Source organism: Monodon monoceros, unplaced genomic scaffold (assembly GCF_005190385.1).
Source record: "Monodon monoceros isolate NGI ecotype Baffin Bay Population unplaced genomic scaffold, NGI_Narwhal_1 Super_Scaffold_15, whole genome shotgun sequence".
Taxonomy (NCBI): Eukaryota; Metazoa; Chordata; class Mammalia; order Artiodactyla; family Monodontidae; genus Monodon; species Monodon monoceros.
The window spans coordinates 19,163,648-19,184,946 of NW_021703771.1; the positions used below are offsets into that span (position 1 = coordinate 19,163,648).

General features: G+C 42.4%; 1 non-coding gene across 1 annotated transcript; it reads left to right on the forward strand.

Annotated features, from left to right (window-relative positions):
- Positions 1–11,932: 11,932 nt before the first annotated feature.
- Positions 11,933–12,039, forward strand: LOC114896391. Its single transcript, XR_003793772.1, has one exon. It is a non-coding gene; the product is annotated as a U6 spliceosomal RNA (small nuclear RNA).
- The last annotated feature ends 9,260 nt before the right edge of the window (positions 12,040–21,299 follow it).

Genomic DNA, 21,299 nt, shown 5'->3' on the forward strand with positions numbered 1-21,299 from the left:
GAAAGAAAGAAAGAAAGAAAGAAAGAAAGAAAGAAAGAAAGAAAGAAAGAAAAAAGAAAGAAAAGAAAGAGAAAGAAAGAAAAAGAAAGAAAAGGAAGAAAGGAAGGAAGGGAAGGAGGAAGGAAGAAAGAAAGTTATGTTGTTGAGAAATATTTAAAACAAAAGCTTCTCCCAACCCAGAAAACTTCTCCCCAAAGATAGAAGAGAAAGAAAAAAATATATTATTGAATAATCATTAAACAAGAGTGTGATGCTGATCACAGGCAACATCTTTGCTGGAGATTGCAAAGACAGAAGAAAATCTTACTTTTTTTGTCTAGCTAAGTAGACACAACCCATTATATTCATATTTTCAAGATGAGATTGTTAAGCTTATTTTGTCCTTATGATTAGAAACAGGGTTTGCCATTTGGAGTCAGGGGACCGCTGAAGTTAGGCCCGTTATCTCCCCGGTTATTAGCACCTGGGTTCCAGAGGCATTTTTGTCTCTGAAGTCCTGTGACCCCAAAATCATACCTTGAAGTGATTAGCTTCTCCCCTTGCTCAAAAATCCATTCAAGTTTAAATGTTCAAATTTGTATGTTCAACTCGGATGTTCAAAGCATTTTAGATCAGTAGTCAGGACATATCTTCCCTGTCCTGACTGTGCCGTTAATGAGCTGTGAGGACCCACGCAAGTTATCTCCTCTCTGGTATGAATGCAAAATGAGGGAGCGACGCTGAATAATTCCTGGTCCCTTGGCTCTCAGTCTGTATGCCTCTATTTAGGACACAGTTCACATTGGCTGTGTGTGATGGACTCCTATTCCTGTTCTTGAAGAGCCTTAGAGCAGTTCCATCCTGGAGAACAGAGCTCCTTTCAGTCCAAATGCAAATAATAAACATTAGAGTGAGAATAAATGAGCAGCTGCCATCTCTTCAGCCCGTGGGTAGTGGCAAAGCATTGAGAAGGCAAGATCACAGGCTCTGGTTTGATTCCAGAATAAGACTTGGACGTTTGCACAGAAAAAAAATCACTAGTGCATCAAACCCTAAAAGTTAGTGTCTAAAAACAACAACCACTTTATTTGCTCACAATTCTGTGAGTCTACTTTGGCCTAGATTCAGCTAGAAGGTTCACCTGCTGGTCTTGGCCTGAGTCACTCACATAGCTACAGTCATCTGAGAGCTCACCTGGGCTGGATTGGTCTAAGACAACATGAGTCTAATATTTGAAAGTTGGTATTGTCAGCCACGTGATCTGTGTGTCCCCAGAAGGCTGCTCAGAGCTTCTTCATTTGACAGCAGCATTCCTAGACGGTGAGAGCACAAGCTCCTGGGCAGGGCCTCTAGAGGCATAGCCTTGAATTTGAAAGTTGCACATCATTCCCCTGTCTTCTATCCCTCAAGTAAGCCTCAAAGCCAGCCAGATTCAAGGGGGAAGGGAAACAGATTCCACCAATGGACAGGAGAGGCAGAGTCACATGGCAAGGGGGAGTGAGTGAGAGCATGAGAGGTATTTTGCAAATGTCTTTGTAAACAAGCGACCACACTCATCACAGGCAGCATCTCTAGCCTAGCGTGAAGCAGGCACTCGGTAAACACTTGTTTAAAGGATGTATGTCTTCATCTGCAAAGGCTGATGGGTCCTTCCCCCTCCTAGGAGATAGTAACAGTGATATAGATTAAGAGATCTTACCACTGGACTCAGTCAAGCCACTATTGAGTACAAATACTGGTGCACACCATTAGGGGGTGGGTTTGGTTTTTTTTTCCTTTGGTTTGCAGTGGAATTGTCATTTCCCTTTGCTCCATGGATACAAAACATACTGAAATGGAACGTCGACCCCATAAAAACATCTTAATAACAATAGTTACGTTTCTGTAAGAAAAATACCACAGGTGAGATTTGATTCCCATAGATTCCCTCATGGCAAAAAGAAGATATGTATTGTTCTCTATTTGCTTTCTTACTCTCTTATCTTCATGAGGAAAACAAATTATCAAGTCGATCAAATTCAACAAATAGGTAATTAATGCCTCTTTAGGGCAGGGACATAGCACCTGGAAAAAAGGTGGCATGGAAATAACGTGTGCACCTCCTCGCCCATGTTCAGCCCAGGTTTTGTTAGATCTGGAGGTACAGAATGCTTCTTACTATTCTCACTGTTACAGCCTCAGAATTACATGCACCAGGATAGGTTGCTCTAGCTACCCTGCCTTTCAAATGAAAAGTTATGAGCTAGACTTAAGCAACTACTTGCTTTTGGGGAGAAGGGAGGGTAATTTGTATTTACATATACTATTCCTTTTTTAATTTTTATTTTATATTAGAGTATAGTTGGTTTACAAGGTCATGTTAGTTTCAGGTGTACAGCAAAGTGATTCAGTTTTACATATACATATATATATCTATTCCTTTTCAGATTCTTATCTCGTATAGGTTATAACAGACTTTTTCGTTTGTTTGTTTGTTTGTTTGTCTTGGCTGCTTCAAGTCTTCGTAGCAGCACGTGGGCTTCTCTCTAGTAGTGGCGTGTGGGTTTTCTCTCTCTAGTTGTGGCGCACAGGCTCCAGAGCACATGGGCTCTGTAGTTTGCGGCGTGCGGAGCTGAGTTGCCCCGCAGCATGTGAGATCTTAGTTCCCCGACCAGGGATCGAACCTGCGTCCCCTGCATTGGAAGGCAGATTCTTTACCACTGGACCCCCAGGGAAGTCCCTATAACAGAGTACTGAGTAGAGTTCCCTGTGCTATACAGTAGGTCCTTGTTGATTATCTATTTTATATACAGTAGTGTGTATATGTTAATGGTCCAAAGGTTGTGGGTTATTGTTAAACTATTCCTTTTGAATGAAGTGCCTTTCTCCTCTCTTCTGCTCAGCTCAGCGTTTCCTTCCCTGAACCCACACCCTAGCCCAGCCACGTGGCTGGTCATCCATCTTCCAGACTCTTTGTTGCCCTGAGCATAGCTCCACTACACACCCATCACACCTAGTGTACTATTGGTCTACGTGGCCATCTCTTCCAGGACTATGAGCTTCCTGAGAACAGATAGTTTCTTACTTATCTCTACAACTCGAGGCAAGTAATAAATGTGTGATAAATGATTTAAGAAATGAGTGAAAGAAGAAATGAACAAATAACAAGTCAAAGAGCAATAGGTAACCTGCACTAACATTCTGAAGCCCCCAGCATGAGCTGACCTCTACTTCTCATCTCAAACAACAGAACCCATTCCTCTTTGTTTCTGCCTCCTTCATGTTTTCTGCCTCTAACAGACCTGAAGCAAAGTTTTAAATCTATAATCATATTTTATGTTACCCTCAAGGTAACACAGATGACGGCTTTCTATGAAAAGAAAGATCCCTGTTCTTGACTTGGCTTTTTTTTTTTTAACAGAGGGATTGCATTTTATCTTTAAATGCCTAAATGATCCCCTATGTTGACAATAGCTGTTGGGTTTACTTCAACGGAAATGGTTTACTTCAACATAATTTCACTGGAATCCAGAAAGCGTTTTGGGGATATTGGTTTTAATCAGATACAAAATCATATCTAGGGAGGACTGTGCTTAGTAAAACCTTTGAAATGTGTTCAGTCATGGTTTTACCACCTTTGCTGCAGCTGTGCTGGGGAAAAGGCAGCTGGGGAACTCATGTCAGTCTATCAAGGTGGCAGCTTCAAGGCACAGAACCTAGGCCACCAACGCCTGGTTTAGTCACAGACTTACCGGTGGATGTGTCACCAAAGCTTGGGTAATAAAAGCACCCAATCAAAACAACCAAAAACACAGTAAGTCTCCAATGATATGATTTTGTTTAATAATATGGAAGCATTAGGAGGTAATGTCTTTGCTAATCTAACAAAGAAAGGCCCTAAATTTCTTGAGGGCAAACCTTACTACATCCTTCTTTACCTCATCATTATCTACCATGACTGGCAGACACAGAGTAAATTAGATACCTAATTAATACTTGTAGTTGAGATAGGAGTATATGAGTCAGAACTTATTTGGAGGACTTCCCTGGTGGCACAGTGGTTAAGAATCCACCTGCTAGTGCAGGGGACATGGGTTTGGTCCCTGGTCCGGGAAGATCCCACATGCTGCGGAGCAACTAAGCCCGTGCACCACAGCTACTGAGCCTGCACTCTAGAGCCCATGAGCCACAACTACTGAGCCCACATGCCACAACTACTGAAGCCCGTGCGCCTAGAGCCCATGCTCCGCAACAAGGGAAGCCACCACAATGAGAAGCCCGCACACCAAAACAAAGAGTAGCCCCTGCTCGCCACAACCAGAGAAAGCCCACGTGCACCAACAAAGACCCAATGCAGCCAAAAATTAAATAAATAAATAAATAAAAGAATGTAATGGCAGTAAACAGACTCATGCAAAAATTGTGAAGTTCCACTTCATTAAAAAAAAAAAAAAAGAAGTTATTTGGAACCAAAGTCCAATAGATGCAGCTAATTAAATCATAAAACTTGGACCAGAATTTGTTGGGTGCCTTAAAAGCTTATATCAATGAATTCATGCAAAAATGAAAAGCAGTGAAGACAGGGGGAAAAAAATGAAACCAAATGAAAGAAAACAGCAGTTTCATTGGAGTCCTCACCAGGGGTAATCCTTCTATGGTTCTCCTGAGTAACTACTCTCCTTTTGCTTGACTTGGTCTTTCTAGAATGTTAATAAACATGCCAGGAATTAGTTAGAACAGTGGTTCTCAAACCCAGCTAATTATCTGAATTACCTGGGGTGTTTTTTAAGTGTTCAGATTCCCAATCCCATTTCAGACCCACTGAATGAGAATCACTTGAGGAGTACCCAGGAGTCTGAATTTTTCAATCTCCCCAGGTAATTCTTATGATCAGCCACTCTCAGCAAACATTGCTTTAGACCAGTGATATTCTTTTTTTTAAAAAAAGACAAACTTGAAGGTGTACTGTTATGGGCTCAATTATGTTCTCCCAAATTCATATGTTGAAGTCCTAACCCCAGTACTTCACAATGTGACTGTATTTGGAAACAGGGTCTTTAAAGACGTAATTGTTAAAATGAGGTCATTAGAGTAGGTCCTAATACAATATCACTGGTGCCCTTGTAAGAAGAGGAAATAGGGAAAGACACAGACAGGTATGGAGGGAAGACCATATGAAGACACAGGCAGAAGAGAGCCATCTCCAAGCCAAGGAGAAAGACCTCAGAAGAGACCAACCTTGCTGGCATTTTGACCTTGGACTTCTAGCCTCCAGAACTGTGCGAAAATAAATTTCTGTTGGTTAAGCCACCTAGCCTGTGGTACTTTGTTAAAGCAACTCTGGCAACTAATACATGTACCTTCCTCTGCCAATTTGCCAACTGACAAATCTGAATGGCAAGAAGACATTGTAAAGGGTGTCATGTAATAAAGAGGCATTATATTATATTTCAAAAGAAACAACAGTCCTGCTCCAGTAGCTACTTAATTGTTAAGTTTCAGTATTGTTTCAACTTCAGTAGGGAGAGAAGTTGCTGAGGGAGAAGGGGAAGAGAGGAGGAGAGGAGGAGAGAAACAAGTCCAAAAGAGAAAGGGAATAGTGAAGAGCTGGTAAAATGGGAAAAAGGAGGGACATTCTGGAATATGAAAACTGTAACCCTAAGGAACGAGCTCTAATACAATGACATTATTAGGAAAGAGCCTCCCCAGGAGGGAAACAATGAAAAGGCATGCCCACAAATGCCTTGAAAGTGTAAATAAAGAAGAACAAAGAGGGCTTCCCTGGTGGAGCAGTGGTTGAGAGTCCGCCTGCCGATGCCTGCCGATGCAGGGGACACGGGGTCGTGCCCCGGTCCGGGAAGAACCCACATGCCGCGGAGCGGCTGCGCCCGGCCTGCGTGTCTGGAGCCTGTGCTCCGCAACGGGAGAGGCCACAACAGTGAGAGGCCCGCGTACTGCAAAAAAAAAAACAAAGAGCTTTCTTTGCTCACCACTCAGTTCTGCCAGGATTAAGTCATAAGCTGCTGTAGTCGCTGACGACAGGGAACTCTGAGAGGAAATTAAGATGATAACAGCATGCTTTGTGCTTTGGACAAGCAGCCTCCGTAGGTAGTTAGGGTTAGGGTTAGTTAGATGACTATCTCAGGGATAATTTTAATTATGTTTAATTATATTAATTATTATTTAACTAATAATAATTATTTAATAATTATTCTATGATGGATTCTTCCATCTTCCCGTACATAGAAAAGCACTAAAATCATTAGCTTGAGATACCTGTTCCTTGTGACTAGCTGTCATCTTTTACTGAGATGTAAGCCTGACTGCACATATTCCCCAGCCAACAATCATGATTAAACTGGGCTTCTCCCCCTACCTCTTCGGAGTTTACTCAGAGCTACCAAGTGGCTGTCTCCCAGGCTATAGTCATCAGTAAGGCCCTTGAATAAACTTAAACTCGCACCTCTTATGTTGTGTACTTTTCTTTCAGTTGACAAAAGGTCATAGTGAATTTTGCCTCTGAGTCTTTCCTGGCCAGAGGGAAATGTTTAATTTCTTTCATTCATTAAGTCAATGACCATTTATAGCCTACCTACTACCTGTTAGACACTCAGACACACTCTGGCAAAGATGAGTAACACAGGAGCTGTGCCATCTAAGAATGCCAGTCTAGAAAAAAAAGAGTTCTAGGCCTTCTTCAAGGTCCAATCCCAAGAAGATATGCTGATACTTTCTTTAGGAGATCTTAGGTTCTACAGCTATTTATCTCTCTGTAGAGCTCCCAGGTTTCCACGCTGGGAACCCATTGGTAATTCCTGTCCCTAGGAACCCAAGAAGCATGTATGTTTCAATGTTTTCAAATGTGCCCCCAGTGGGCTGTGATCAGGAACTGTACTTCTCGGACATTCTGACTCTAGCACAGAGCAAGGCACAAAGCAGGTGCTCAATAACTATTGAATTAATTAATTAATGGTTCAGACAATCAAATCTATCAATACTAGAAGCCCTCCTAGTGAGTCTGGTACACCTTCCCCCTCCCTTGCACCCTAGATCCTTCTCAGAAGCAGTTTGCCTTACCAGACTCCCCCAGAAGAGGCCACATAAGGTATTATTTGGGAAATTTAGTTAAAAAACAAAATCTCCTCCAAACCTAGAAAACCTCTCCACCAAGGTAAAAGAGAAAGAAAACAATTTTATTATCGAATAAAACCAGAATATGATACTCATCACAGGCAATTCGCCAAAGAGATTGCAAAGACAGAGGAAAGTCTTTTACACAGCTAAGTGGATACAATTCACTGCATTTATGTGTTCAAGATAAAATTGCTAATTCTATCATATCTTTATGACTGGAGGTAGGAATTGCTGTTTGGAGTTGGGGGACAGTTGAAATTAGGCCCATCTTCTCCCAGGAAGCTGGAGATAGGGCCTTACCTTCTTTGATGGTCACATTTCAAAGAGATGTGATCTCAGGTCTGTGAGAGAACATTCCTGAGCTGGCAAGAGATTAACTTAGCATTTGAACTTACAGTAGCAAGAGAAGTCCTCCTGGAAGCCCTCCTGGAAGCCTTAAGACTGGCCTGCCCACCTAAACACAAGTGCCCAGGAGCAGTCCCAGAACCACAGGTGTTCTGTTAACCAGGTCTCCTGGCCATGGCACAGGAAGCTAAGGTCAACTCTGAGGACAGAAAGGTGAAACCTCTTTCTGAAAAGCTACTTGATAACCTGTTTGACCATGATCTTTAAGCAACATAGCCCATAAAGCACAAATTTTGAAAGTAGACTTGCACTAAAAGCCATGCTCCATCATATATGTTGTCTGATTTTGAGCTAATTGATGAGTTAATTTTTCCAAAACTCAATGTCCTTGTCTGTAAAATGGAGATGATCCCTTCCACAGAGAGCACATAAGAAGAGTTATTAAGCACTCATGTTACTATCATTGAAGCAAAAGAATATAGAAGCTTGGAGCACATACTCTGAACCTGCCTGGCTTTCATCCCAGACCCACTTTAGCGAAAATCACTTATCTTGTTGCCCAATTTCTTCATTAGTAAAGTATTTAGAGAAGTATAAATGTGTATACACATATAAGTGTGTAATCAGTGTTGGCTATGATTCTTTTAATTCTCATTAGTGTTTCCAAGATGCTAAAGCAAACCTTCCATCTCACTCCTTTCTCTTTTTCTTCTACTTCTCTCTTCACCTTCACCTCCCTTTTGCCCATGGGGATGGAGAAAGAGTGTTAGGATTATATTCCATCATGCTTTCAAGTTGTTTCTTTCATTTTTAATTAGGTAGAAACCCCTTGAATTGCAATATCTCTAGACACGATATTATCCAGATTAAACCCATTTAAAAGCAAATGGAAATAATTTGAAAAACCTAAGAAGCACAAAATTCCAAAACTGCAGTAGAGAGAAGGCTTCTGGCTTTCATCCTTTCTTAATACTTATTGCCTTCCCTCTTCATTTGTTTCTTTTCTTGGCAGTTTCTGAATTAAAGGAGAAAAACCTAGCCTTTCATGCCATTTCATACCTACTTAACAATTTACATCACTCTTAACAAAGCCAACTATATACCCAGAGACAGAGTGACTACTAATTGCCCTCCAAATACGTAACAGTAATCATTCTAGGTGGAGACCAGATCTGGGGGCAATGCTCAGCTAAATAAACAACCCTAATCAAGTCCACTGACAAACTAGAGTATTACATAAAGAATATTTTTAAACATCTACATTAGTTGACCAGATGCAAGCCATTTATTCTATTTAGTTGAAACTAAATACAAATCAAAGCCTTAATGTGTTGTGTAGTGTCTATGGAGATGGGAATTAACTGTCTCTCCGTCTAAAAAATAATGCAGTGTCCTGGAACTGGTAATATTAACTCCCAGGTCTTAGGTCTTCATCTGTTGAGTAGCCATGATTAAAACTGTCTACCAAGTTTGATTTGGCCATATAATAAGCCAGAACTTGGGAGTGGGGGGTAAATAATGAACATCATTTTGGGTACTATAGTCCAAAGGGACAATTTAATCTTTCACTTTTCAACCAGCCGCATTTGCATCCACTTTCCAAGACTGGCCTCTAGAGATCTGGATCCTATATTTGCTATTTACCAACTGTAAATACCTTGAGCCAACCAATGAAACTCTCTGCACCTCAAATTTCTGTTCCATAAACTACAGATCATGATACTGCAATGGACTGAAAGTTTGTGTCCTCCCAAAACAAATATGTTGAAACCCTAATCCTGATGTTGATGGCATTTGGAGGTGGGACCTTTAGGAGATAATTAGGTCATGAAGGCAGATCCCTCATGAATGGGATTAGTGCCCTTATAAGAAGAGGCCAGAGAGCTAGCTCTCTTTCTGCCATGACTGGATACAAGAAGTCAGCAGCCTACAACCCAGAAGAGAACCTCACCAGAACCTGACCTTCCTGACCCCCTGATCTCTGACTTACAGCCTCTAGAACTGTGAGAAATAAGTGTCTGTTGTTCATAAGCCACCCACTCTATGGTACTTTGTTATAGCAGCCCAAGTTGACTACGACAGATACCTTGCCTCATGTGGTTATACAAGGGGTAAATGTGACAGTGTGGGTAAAATCTACATTCGTAATCACTAATTCTAATTCCTAAACCCCCTTAAGGCTGTGGCCCATAGCCTACACTCAATAAATGTTGGTTCCCTCCCCTTTCCTTTCCCTTCCAGTCAAAGGGTCTATTTGTCAGGCTCAGACCACAGATTCAATGTCATCCACCCAACCCTGTAGGAAAATAACTTAATTCTGACTCACTCTTCAAATCCTAACCTTATCCTGCTCCCTCCATGGTCCTGTTCATCCTATGCTGAAACCATCTCTCCTTTCTCTGAATCCCTCTATAGCTGTTATTTTGTTCCCATTCACAGTACGCAGGCACATTCAGCTGGTGATACATTTTGCTTAGCCCTTTCTCTGTCTCCATCACTAGATCCTTGAGAGTATCTCTGGTGCCATAGTCACAGTATATGCTTATCTGCTTCTGGGTTCCTCTGCAAGAAACCCTGAGGCAATGCTGGGTTCGAGTGTTTATTAGGAAAAGGATCTCAAGAAACACAAGTAGAGGAAGCAAGGAAGGGGTGGGAGGAATGCCAATAAAGCATGCTCTGATGAGCTGATGGCCACTGTGGGCAGCGAGAGCTCAGTCCCGCTGAGGATCCCCTGAAAAGGAGCCTTCAGAAGTATCCCACCAAGGAATGGCAAAGCTGGAGTACTCATCCACTGACCCTCATCCCTCACTGTTAAGAGCTGACCTCGGGGCATCCATTTCCACACTTCCAGCAGCCTTGTACATGCACCGTACAAACCCTTTTGGTTGCAGGTCTTCCTTGCCTTGCTTCTCTTGAAGCAAAGAGACATGAACATTTAAGGTAGGAGGCTGCCAGTGTGCACAGGAGCTGTCTGCTGCAGCTGCAAGCGAACTCAGGGATGGGGCTCAATAAAAATCTAGATGGTATGGAATGAATGGAAAAAAATATTGCATAAACACTGCCTATATCTTAATGTAAAGTCACCCATCTAGAAGTTACACCAGATTTTTTTTTATCCACCATTCTATTTAACCCATTTAACAAATAATGTTCTAAGACCCAATTCTGGAGTGTTCTGGAATAGAGATCATGGGTATTTTACTCTCCGATTCTGTTTAGGAGATTGTCGAAGTCCCTGGGTTTTGTAAAAGACGAAGAGGAATGTGGGAGCTGGCGGCTACCAGGAACTTTTCTCAATCATCTTTTGAATATGCTTTATGAATGTACAGTGACTTGTCCAGACCCAAACAGCAAGTCAGCTCTCAGACTGGAAAAACAACTTGGCATTTCTCAAGTTTACCGAAAGCCCAATCAAGTGAGACAAGTAATTAACCACTCACACAACCCACATCCTTGACTCTCCACCTCACTAACTATTCCGTTCATGCTTCCATCACATTTTCTTTCCTCCTACAAATACTGTGACTTTATGTTTCCACAGAGCTGCTGCTCCAGGAAGACCACAACTCCGGGATTCTACATAGCTTCTCTTTATCCCTCACTATTTCCCCCAAACACTGTGGGTGGTAACAGTAGAAGCCCATAATTTTGGTGCCAACATGTAATATTTTTAATCAGGCTATACAATTCACACAGGAATTTCTTGGGGGAATGTCAGCTTTTACATCTTACATTTTTATACGTTAATAATGATAAGATTAGCCTAAAATCGACTAAAAAATAAATGTAAAAGCAGTAATAAAACTCAGAGTTGCTTATCAATTTTTATCAACTCCAGTCCTCTTGTTTTGTAATAGCTCTAATTTGACACCTTAAACTAAAGCAAGGATTCTCAGATCAAGCTCAGAGTCTTCAAAGATTCAGGAACATTTGACCAGAGTTTAGCACAAACCACTGCTCAGAATGAGGGCTTAAATAAACATAAGCAACTCTGGGAAATTGTGTACACTCTCAAAACTGATTCTAAACCAAACTAAAGATGACCATCTTTAAGAGCTATTATTCTGGGGCAAAACAAAAATGTGAAAAGTTTCCTCAGGATTAAACTTTTAAATTATTCCTGTTCGAACTGTTTCTTTTTTATTGTTTTTTAACTTTATTATGGTGCTAAGCTAAGAGGAGATCATTTTATTTGGGTAAGCTGGAATCTCCTACCAGTTTTATTCACAAATATAAAACTGCCTAATGAATGCCAAATATTCTCATCACCCATGTTTTACAACTACTTTCAAAGAACAGAATTTTCAAAATCACATGAAAATCAGGAAGCCTCAAGCAAAGAGCTTACTAACTGCACCTCTTCCTTAGCTACATTTTTAAGAAACAGAAGAGGGAGGAGACCCGAGAACATGAAAGGGAAGAACAAAAACAAAAGACCTGTGTACATGCCAGGTGCAGACTCGGGAAGTCTGGGCACAATGAAAGCAAAAGTGTAGTGCTGGCTTTAGCAGCACATATACTAAAATCGGAACAATACAGAGAAAATTAGCATGGCCCCTGCCCAAGGATGGCACACAAATTCCTGAAGCGTTCCACATCTTTAAAACAAACTTATGGCTGCCAAAGGGGAAAGTGGGGACGGAGGAGGGATAAATTAGGACATTGGGATTAACATGTACACACTACTATATACAAAGTAGATAACCAACAAGGACCTACAGGGAACTATACTCAATATTTTGTAATAACTTATAAGGGAGGGACTTGCCTGGCAGTCCAGTGCTTAAGACTTTGCCTTCCAATGCAGAGGGTACAGATTTGATCTCTAGTCAGAGAGTTACGATCCCACGTGCCTCACAGCCAAAAAACCAAAACATAAAACAGAAGCAGTATTGTAACAAATTTTAAAAAGACTTTAATAGTGGTCCACATCAAAAAAAAAAAAATCTTGGGACTTCCCTGGTGGGGCAGTCGTTAAGAATCACCTGCCAATGCAGGGGACAAAGGTCCGATCCCTGGTCCAGGAAGATCCCAGGTGTCACAGAGCAACTAAGCCCGTGCACCATAACTACCGAGCCTGCGCTCTAGAGCCCGCATGCTGCAACTACTGAGCCCACGTGCTGCAACTACTGAAGCCCATGAGCCTAGAGCCCGTGCTCCGCAACAAGAGAAGCCACCGCAATGAGAAGCCCGCGCACCGCAACGAAGAGTAGCCCCCGCTCGCCACAACTAGAGAAAGCCCTCACGCAGCAACGAAGACCCAACGTAGCCAAAAATAAAAATCTTAAAAAAATTAAAACCTATAAGGGAAAAGAATCTGAAAAACTATATATACATATATATATATATATATATATATATATGAATCACTGTGCTGTACACTGTGTTGTGAAACTAACACAACATTGCAAATCACCTATACTTCAATAAAAATAAAATTTTAAAAAGCAGAAGTGTGGAATGATTCCCAGCAACCATGAGGATCTTGGGAAGTGCTTAAAAATACAAGTGGTGGCCACGAACAAGAAATGTGTTCACAGCTCCTGTGGAGGAAAAAACAGCAAACATTACATTGAATAGACTCAGACACTTTAACAGGCAGATTTCTACCTTGTGGGATCTTTCTCTGTTTCCTCCTTACTGTACCAAACCCAGGACTGCCCATTTAGAAAGCAATCCTTCAACCACCCATAAGTATGTATTGACTCTTTTCAAGAGACCATGCTAGGTATTTTGGGAGGTGAAGAAGTAGAAGGTTCTGTCCTTGCTCTCAGAGTGGTTACAGCCTAGCTGGGGACTGGGTTGATAACATTCAGAAAGAAAAAATGAGCACCTCCAAGCAATCCCACGCTGCTGGATTCCAGACTCAACATGGCCTGGAGTGGAGGGGAGGAGTCTGGGGGAAGACTGACTGCCCCTTATTTACCATTTACCTTCTCTGAGCTTCCATTTCTGTACAATGAGGAACCTAGGATGTCGTGAGAGTTTTATAGAGTTGATAGCACAGTGTAAGTACTAAATAAACAGCTACTTCCATCATTATTATCATAAGCATCATCATTATTTAGTAGTATCTCCTAAAAGAAGAACTTCCCAAAAGGTAGGGCAATGTCTTGCAAGTCCCACCCTGGAACTGAAATGCACTTGCCTACTGTTATCAATAGTATTTAGGGAAACTGACTACTTCATGGATTAAACGAATGTTTATTATTTGTTATCAGACTACATCCACCACAGATAATGTTCTTTGAGACACTGAAACCGAGCTCCCAACAAGGTCAACATTACTCACGTTCGGCAGATGAACAAGCAGACATTTGGAGCCATGCCGTTTATAACTAGTGTCCATCAGTGGGTGACAGGGAGCAGATTGATAAAATAAGCAATGTGCTCAGGTCAAAGTCACCCAAGGATGGAAGGGCTGGATTACAGAGGCTCTGTGATGGCAACTGCTTGTCAGGTGTCCTAGCAATTTTTCCACCAACTCAGACGCCACCTTCTCCATGAACCCTTCTCAGAGACCCCCAGACAGTTAGCTGCTTCTCCCTAGGAGTTAAGAGTATTTTCATACTATATAGTATATAATATTATGCTTGTCTACTTACATGTCCTTCTGCCCAGTTAATGCGAATGTTCATCATGGTCTAGGGCTATAACTGAATCAAAACTTGTTGAAACTCAGAAGGTGTCACTTAAGGAATTTTTTGCCCTCAGAAAAATTAGATGAACCTGGCTCAGGCCTCCCAATCGCACCATCTTGGATGAGTCTCTTGTCCTCCCCACAAGAGCTGTGACATCCAACCCTATTCCTTTGAGACACTCTTGTCTCTGCTCCTGCCTCTGCACAGGCAGTTCTACCCCGAGGCACCCTAAAAGCAAAACCCACACCTATCATTTTTCCCAGAAAGGAACTCAGACACACTGAGCATATCATGGTTATGGTTGTTGGCTTGAAGATCAGAGGGTCCCTGGGGGTGGGGGCCCTTGTTACAGTACATCACAGGGCTCCCACCCTCACCTCTTGTCTTTCTCAGAGAACCAGCCCACGCCCATGCCCTGGTCTCCAGAAGCCCCAGCTCCAGCCACACATCTGCATCCTACACATGGAAATTTGGGGAAATCCAGTTCAGCCGTGTCTTCCTGCCTGCTTCTCTACTGGGAGCCAGCCCCTGTCATTCCTAGTTTCTCCCAAAATTCCAGTGAATAAAATGTATTCACATAAATGAATAACTGAGTGAGCATTTGGCCCATAGCTGACACTTAATAAATAGTGGTGGAATATATGTAAAAGAGTGAATGAACAAATGAATGAACGGAAGCTAGTCATGTGTACCTCTAAATCAAGCTGGATTCCTGGTTGAGGTGCAGAATACATGAAAATGGACAAGTCAGCACAGAATACATGAAAATGGACAAGTCAGCACATCTGGCTGTCATCGAATTTCCTGATCAGACAGAATAAAAGCCTATATGGCATAGAGGTTACCTACAGGCTGGAATGTTTTCTATTTACTTATTTATTTCTTTATATTTCTTTTTATTTATTCTTTTTTTTTTTTTTTTTTGGCTGCATTGGGTCTTCGTTGTGTCATGTGGGATCTTCCTTGCGGCATGCAGGCTCTTTTTTTGTCGTTGCGGTACACGGGCTCTTCGTTGCTGTGCATGGGCTTCTCTCTAGTTGCAGTGCGCAGGCTTCTCTCTAGTTGTGGCACGCAGGCTCTCTCTAGTTCTGGCATGCAGGTTTTCTCTCTCTAGTAGAGGTGCACAGGCTTAGTTGGCCTGCAGCATGTGAGATCTTAGTTCCCCAACCAGGGATCGAACCCACATACCCTGCACTGGAAGACAGATTCTTTACCACTAGACTGCCAGAGAAGTCCCTGGAATGTTTTCTAAACAAAAGAACAAAGATATTATGCCTGAGAAGGAAAAGCAAACCTGGAGCAAGGGAAGATTCCTTAGTAAAGAAGCCCAGAGCACTTGCCTGTGACAAGAAGGCAGACAGTGAGAAGACTGGATTCCTGTCACCGTTGATGAACATGTCCAACGCACAGTGAGGTCAAACGAACCAAAACCTCAGAGTTTGGAGCAGAGAAAGGTTTATTGCAGGGCCAAGCAAGGAGAATGGGTGGCTCGTGTTCAAAAGAACCCCCCCCCCAACTCCCTGATGGTTTTCAGGGAAGAGTTTTTAAAGGTAAAATTTGGGGTGAGGGCTGTAGGGTATATAACCCTCCTCTGATTGGTTGGTTGGGAGGTAACAAGGTGGTGTTTCAGGAATCTCAGTCATCAGCCTTCTGATTCTGACCACTCTGGGGTCTATGTGCTTGGGCTCAGCCTGAAGTTACCATCCTCCACCCAGGTGGGGACTTAGTTCCTGTAGAAGAGCCCAGAGATATATATCAGATTGTTCTGTAAAAGGACACAGAGATGCTTTTGTACCTGGGAGGGCCCTGTAGGGCCCTGCTTGGCTTCATCACCAGAGCAGGCCCCCTTCCCTGATTTACCAAACCCCCATGGCCAGTACTGGAGCAAGGCACAGAATGTGGCTTCAGCTGTGAATCCTCATGGTCAGGGAACATCTGTCCCCAGCTCCAAAAAGGGCCTGATTGCCGGTCTTCACTGAACAGAAAATCCCTCCTTTCTCAGAGCCTTGGGGTGGACCTGCAAGCTCTCCTCACATCCCCATTGGCAGCCTCAGAAACCTCATCTCCAACCCCTGCCCCAGAGAGAAATGCCAGAAACATCCACATCATACTGTAAAAGACAGTTTTCCAGAGAGAACAGTTTTATCCACCCCTCCTTATGTGGGCTTTCAAATGTTCTTCTTTCCTTCTCTGCTGGGTATGAATGAATCACATCCTCAGGAAATACAGCCCGTTGAGTAAATCAGCACTCTGGAACGTCTTTAGAAATAAAGCTAGTTTGGCTGACTCATTGGACAAATGCAGCTGTAACCAAACACTTGAAGCCCTGAAACAGGTATCCTCTGGTATTGATTCAAGGTGGGTTACACTGGTGCCCAGGTATTTGTTGAACTAAAAGGGCAAGGCGGCTTAAGAGCCCTTACTCAGTGGGGTTACTCATTTACCTGAAAAAATGAGGAGAATCAAAACAGTCTGGGAATCTAGCTTTAGGAGTAGCATGGCTAAAGTTCCTTTTAAAGGAACAATATTAGGGAGCTACCAAGGAGAGGCTGTATGTATTTAGAGCATCTTTTATCAATGTGCTGGAAAAATTAAAGAGATTTAGAACTTTGTGTCCAAAGATAAACTCTGAAAAAAAGAACAATATTATTAGTTTATGGTCACACAATTTGTCCCTGGGTTTCAGACTTGATGGAATAATTTAGCATTACTGGGGAATGTGAGTCAAGCTGGGGGCAGTTCAGGAAATCGGGTGAGGCCCATCTGTCCTATGCAAATAAATAATACTCCCAGACACAGGCAAGGTTTTCATCTACCTTCCAAAATCAGAGTGAACTCTTACGCCTAAAAATAAAGGGCAGTGAAGTGTACTCACAATGCCATCTGAGGCACATGACTCAAACCACTTAAACCCAGTTACTCCCCCCTGTCTTTTGTTCGTCACAGCCAAAAGAGACCTGACTGCAAACCTGGCTGAAGGGGGTCACAGGTACCAGAACACAGGTGAGAGATCCTTGGTACCCCCTAGGTGATGGAAGGGAATCACAGGTGTCAGTACTCAACTGGGCACAGCACACCAAGTCACAAGAGAAAATTTTATTTCTCTTCTAAGCTGCAATAATACATCCTTCCAGACCACAATCCCTCAAATTTCATTCCAGTCCATGTCCTTCGAGTCCAGTTCAAGCTGTGGCTAGGAATTCAAAATAAACTGTGCTGATTTTGAGAGCCATAAAGCTTTGCACAGAAAAAAAAAGAAAGCTAGTTGTTATTGTTAAGGGAAAAACTACACACATATTTGGCTCAAACCAGAGGAAAGGTGGGGCTAAAAGCCAAGTATAAAATGAAAAAAATTCCTCTTTCCAAGGATGGGTGGGTTCGTCTTAATAAGTTAACGCCTGATAAGCCAGTGCAAAATCCAGGGTGGAGGGCTGCCCCAGTTCTAGCCAGGTCAAGTCAGCCTTAACACTGACTTGGAGAAATCCTTACCTGGGTGGACCTTGTCCTTTAGAGATAACTCCCAACATCCCTCCTGTTTTCTGGCCTTTCTCCACCCACTCTAATGCTCCTTTATCTACCTGCTCTCTCTTCAGCAAGATGCTCCCTTACAGGGGAACTACCAGCCTATTCAGTCCCTTTGTGTGAGATATGAAAGCATACATCCCAGCCTGACGGACGGATGGCACCTCTAAGGGGCAGGCAGCAGCCCTTATAAAGCTGTCCAATATTCCCCTCACCCTCAGAGGGCACAGGTTCACACAGAGATACACCCCATGACTGTCTTCATTCTTCTCCCCAGCTCTAACTCACAACCCAACACGAGAACCACCTCAAGCCAGGTCCCAGATCACCTGGCACTTTGTCACTTCCAAAGAGCCTCAGGTGACAATTTCCTAACCTCACCCTTGCTGGAATGCTAATTAAAAGTGGTTAAGAAAAAACAAGTGGTTAAGAAGAAAGCCTTAACCAGGGCCCTTCTTTCTCAGACACTGTTTTTGATGTTTGTTTATGATTTAAAGTGATACTTTTTTACTGTAGAAAGTATAAGACCCTACTCTAATTCTTTTCTTTTTTTTTTTGCAAATTATTGAATAGGAATTTTTTGCATAAGGTATCATACTTATTCTCCTATGCCATTAAACATTTTTTGAAACATTGTAATGGCTGCAATATATTCCCTTGCATGAAAGTACCTGTTTTTTACCCTCAGCTTTATTGGGGTGTAATTGACAAATAAAAGTGTAAACTCTGCATTTTTACACCCCTCCCCACATTTTATGTTTTTGATGTCACAATCTACACCTTTTCATAGTGTGTATCCATTAACAAACTACTATAGCTACTTTTAATACTTTTTGTCTTTTAATCTTCATACTAGAGTTATAAGTGATCTACCCATCACCATTACAACATTAGAGTATTCTGAATTTAACTATATATTTACTTTTACCAGTGAGTTTCATATTTTCCTGTTACTTATCAGTTTCCTTTCATTTCAGCTTGAAGAACTCCCTTTAACATTTCTTGTAAGTCCTGTCTGGTGGTGATGAAGTCTTTCAGCTTTTGTTTGCCTGGAAAACTCCTTATCTTTCCTTCAGTTCTGAAGGAAAACTTGGCCTGGTAGAGTATTTTTGATTGGGAGTTTTCCTTTTCTTCCAGCACTTCGAATATATCATCCCAGTCCCTTCTGGCCTGCAAAATTTCTGCTGAAAATTCTGATGATAGTCTTACGGGGGGTTCCCTTGTACATAACAAGTTGATTTTTTTCTTGCTGCTTTTAAGATTCTCTCCTTGTCTTTAACTTTTGACAATTTAATCATAACGTGTCTCCGGGTTATGAAACCATGAGTCTCTTTGGTTCCTCTTATTTGGAACTCTCTGATCTTCCTGGATCTGGATGTCTGTTTCCTCCCCCAGGTTAGAGAAGTTTTCAGCCATTATTTCTTTGAATAAACTTTCTGCCTCTTTCTCTCTTTCTTCTCCTTCTGGCATCCCTATAACGCATATACTTGTCTGCTTGCTGATGTCTTTTTTTCTTTTTGTTTCTCTGATTGGATGGATTTCACTGCCCTGTCTTCAAGTTTGTTGATCCTTTGTTCTGCTTGATCTAGTCGGATGTTGAACCCCCTCTACTGAATTTTGCATTTCAGTTATTGTATTCCTCCGCTTTGTGATTTCTATTTGGTACTTTTTAAAATATTTTCTATACTCTTGTTGAAATACTTACTTTGTTCAGGCACTGCTCTCCTGACCTCAGGGAGCATCTTTATAACTTGTCATTTTGAACTCTCTATCAAGTAAATCACTTACCTCTGTTTCACGGTGCTTATGGTGTGTCAATGTGGGTTCATCAATTGTAACAAATGTACCACATTGGTGGGGAATGTTGATAATGGGGAGGCTGTGGCAGGGAGGGAGGGAAGAGGGTATGTAGTAACTCTGTACTTTATTCTCATTTTGCTACAAATCTAAAACTGCTCTAAAAATAAAGTCATTTAAAAATTTAAAACTAAAACAAAACAAAAAAATTGTTTCTGGAGATTTATTTTGGTTTTTGTTTGGGACATATTCCTTGCTTTCTTCATTTTCCTTGACTTTCAGTGTTAGTTTCTGCACAAGTCTTGACAGCATGGTCTTGTGTAAGAGATAAACCTCATCAATCACTCCTGCCCGAGCTGCTGTTTGTCTTTCAGACCTTTTGGTTGTCCAAGCCACCTTCTTTGTTCTTAGTGGCTTCCAGTAGTTGAATATGCCAAGATCCATCAGTGTCCCAAAAGAGAAGATTACATTCAATACCTAGATACAGGCTGATTGGAAGCTGGACCCTCAGGCAGCAACTGGGAAAGTATGTAGTTAAGGTCCTTCCAGGGAGAAACCAGGAGATGGGTGTTTTAACCTGCTCTTTCTGCGCTGGGCCCACAGGAGATTGTTCTTGTGCCCATTAAGAACTGCTTATTTGTTTGCTACAACCTTGTAGGACTTGTGAATGCAAGCTCCACTGACTATGAGAGCCAGGTGATCTGGGGGCCCATCTCTCAGATAGCAGCTACAAAAAGCGGGGTGCCAGATGTTTGTAAAACTCCTTCCAAAGAGATACTGGCAACTTGGAGCCAGCTAGAGGGATAAGGAAAAGGAGGTGTTTGCCAGTTTCCCCAGCCTCTAGAGAGGACTGCAGGCAGCACCTAGATGTGTACAGATTAGACGCCTAACCCTCTGACAGCAGTTTTCAAAGTATGAAGATGGACCCCTTTCAGGTTAAGACTGAGAAATGGTGGTTTTTGCTTGATCCCTTTTTGCTAGTTTCTAGATTTCTCTCAGAAGTAATTGCTCCCTGTGTATCTGTGTACTTAGTGTGTCCATGGGAGGAGGGGAGTTTGGAGCCTCCTATGTTGTCATCTTGGTGAACCCCCTCTGGAAGTATGGGAATTGTTCCATTGGGCCTGACTGTGATATGTCCATTTATGCATTACCCATTATTGCCTGTGGTTTGGGTTCCTAACCATTGTAGGAAAAGGCAAGTTGTGTATAAACAAATAGACTGGGCCCATCTCTTCTACCCCTAGTCACAGTTTAACTTGCTCTTTAGGAGATGACTAAATCTTCCAGGCAAGTTGGGAGAATGTCACTTGCTCTGGCAGGCCAATGGGGAAGGCAGTGTGCTAAGAGCACCTATTAGCACCTCCATATCTCTCTCCCCTTTTCCTCTCCTTCTTTGCTCAGGAGACTAGGTGATAGGCCACATCAAAGAGCCCCTCCAGCCCTCCAGCTTCCCGTGGGTTTGTTGGAAGGGGGGCGACAAGAGATCAGAGAGATGGGAACAGGGAGGGAGAGGTATTTACTACCCTGGCTTCCTTCCTGCAGGATGGCCTCCACCAAAGAGAGGTCCCAGCTTCTCTCAAGGCAGCCTTTCCATATGACTCTCTGCCCTGGTAGCCGTACTCCCTCCCTGGCCACTTCAAGCCTAGGCTATTTCTAGCCCCACACTGAATTCCCCAGTAGTTCCCCCAAACCCTGCTCACGCCTTTGTAAACAGTCCCTTAAATAAAACCTTCTTAAGTTATCCTATTCTGTTTCCTTCTGGGGCCCGGACTGATATAGCAGGGATGCACAAGTTCTCCTTTAATTAATTAATTAATACACCTACAAGTAGGGCCAGCTCCAGGTTTCACAAACGATTTTGCTTTTTCAGGTCCTTTGAGGTCCTACCATGAAAGAATAGGG